The sequence below is a fragment of the Neopelma chrysocephalum genome, unplaced genomic scaffold (genome assembly GCF_003984885.1).
Source record: "Neopelma chrysocephalum unplaced genomic scaffold, ASM398488v2 Primary Assembly neopelma1_91855, whole genome shotgun sequence".
Lineage (NCBI taxonomy): Eukaryota > Metazoa > Chordata > Aves > Passeriformes > Pipridae > Neopelma > Neopelma chrysocephalum.
Window position 1 is genome coordinate 1 of NW_020920620.1, and position 2,040 is coordinate 2,040.

General features: G+C 43.8%; 1 long non-coding RNA gene across 1 annotated transcript; it reads right to left on the reverse strand.

Moving 5' to 3' along the window:
- Nucleotides 1-483: 483 nt before the first annotated feature.
- LOC113980038 lies at nucleotides 484-1,854 on the reverse strand. The gene is made up of 4 exons (XR_003538047.1): nucleotides 1,698-1,854; nucleotides 1,552-1,595; nucleotides 644-704; nucleotides 484-541 (listed from the first exon to the last, which is right to left on the reverse strand). It is a non-coding gene; the product is annotated as an uncharacterized LOC113980038 (long non-coding RNA).
- Between the last annotated feature and the right edge of the window lie 186 nt (nucleotides 1,855-2,040).

A 2,040-nucleotide genomic window follows, 5' to 3' on the forward strand; every position in this document is an offset into this window, starting at 1 on the left:
GGAGGGGAACACTGATGTTCTTGAGGCCTTTTAGGAAAACTACACAAATCTTCACACTCTTTCATGTCAAATTATGAACCAAGAGAACGAGATTTACAGTTCTGTGCGTCACCTCTAAACACCCTGAGTGATTTGATTTTATGATTCCATGACAATAGAGGAGTAATATCCTGGAATAAAAATGTGATTCCCTTATCTTAGCATTATCCCCACTACCTACAGAAATTCTTTAACACTCCTACCAAAGCACTCGACACATATTAACATAGTTCTCATTCATAAGCAAACTCCAGCATGCCTGGATTCTACATTTCTAACTGTAGCTTTCAGGAAAACCTTTAACAGCTGAAGCCATTTTTCAACAACACCCTCAGGCAGCCAGAAACCAAAGCCTGTGGCTACAGGAAAAGCAAAGGACACTTTCCCACCACTCTCTCATATCAATCGAAGTTTTGTTTTTCTCCTAATTTGGTCTAACTAGTAGTTTGGGAACAAACCTGTATCTTGGAGGAGCAAGTGGAGAAGGTGGCTTTTCAACAACCTGTTTTGTTCACAAAAACAAAGAGGAGAGGGGAAGGAAAGGTTAGCTCAAGGAACTCAGAGCAACGCAACAAGTTGAGATGATACAACATTGAAAACTGACCTGGTTGTCATCACTCTCCTCACTGTCACTCAGCTGCAGGACATTCGGGAGCCAACTGAAACTACAACCAGAACATAAATATCAGCCAAGGCAGACACATTCTCAAGCACCAGACACTGAACAAGATTTGGGTTGGGCTTGCTAAAATAAACCAACCTCCCCCATCCCTTCTGAACATTTGGCACATTCAGGCTGCAAAAGCCTGTCACAGCCTGAATGGGTGGTAGAATGGTAACACACAACCAGGCATTTCCTTGGGCTTTCCAGCTGACCTGGAGATATTGGGCACTCTTTCACGTCAAATTATGAACCAAGCGAACGAGATTTATGGCTCTGTGGGTCACCTCTAAAAACCCTAAGCAGTTTGTTTTTATGTTCACATGATAATAGAGGAGTAAAATCCTGGAATAAAAATGGGATTCCCTTATCTAAACACTATCCCCATTACCTACACAAATCCTTTTACACTCCTACCAAAGCAGTTGACACACATGGGGGCATTTTCAGGGAAATAGGACCGTGGCACTGACAAAGCTGGCTACAGTCCCACAACCAACAGCAATTCCACAAACCACAAGTGCTTCATCTGCTCTTGTCCACAGACCAACTTCACATTTTCTATCCTAGCCATTCATTTATCAGATTGCACCCCTTCCTGCCATTACAACGAGAATATGATCACAATTCTGGTTTGCAGGCAAACTGCAGCATGCCTGGATTATACATTTCTAACTGGAGCTTTCAGGATAACCCCACAGAACTGAAGCTAATTTTTAACAGCACCCTCAGGCAGCCAGGAACCAAAGCCTGTGGCTAAAGGAGAAACCAAGAATGCTTTCCAATCTCCCCCTCATATAAAAATGAGTTTTTTCTCCTAATTTGGTCTAGCTAGTAGCTTGGGAACAAACCTGTATCTTGGAGGAGCAAGTGGAGAAGGTGGCTTTTCAACAACCTGTTTTGTTCACAAAAACAAAGAGGAGAGGGGAAGGAAAGGTTAGCTCAAGGAACTCAGAGCAATGCAACAAGTTGAGATGATACAACATTGAAAACTGACCTGGTTGTCATCACTCTCCTCACTGTCACTCAGCTGCGGGACATTTTGGAGCCAACTGAAACTACAACCAGAACATAAATATCAGCCAAGGCAGACACATTCTCAAGCACCAGACACTGAAAAAAGATTTGGGTTGGGCTTGCCAAAACAAACCAACCTCCCCCAACCATTCTGAACATTTGGCACGTTCAGGCTGCAAAACCCTGTCACTGCCTGAATGGGTGGTAAAATGATAACACACATCCAGGCATTTCCTTGGGCTTTCCAGCTGACCAGGGGATATTGGGCAATGGAGGTCAGGAGCAAGAGGCAGCAAAGACCAAGCTCAGGGAGGGAATGCTGC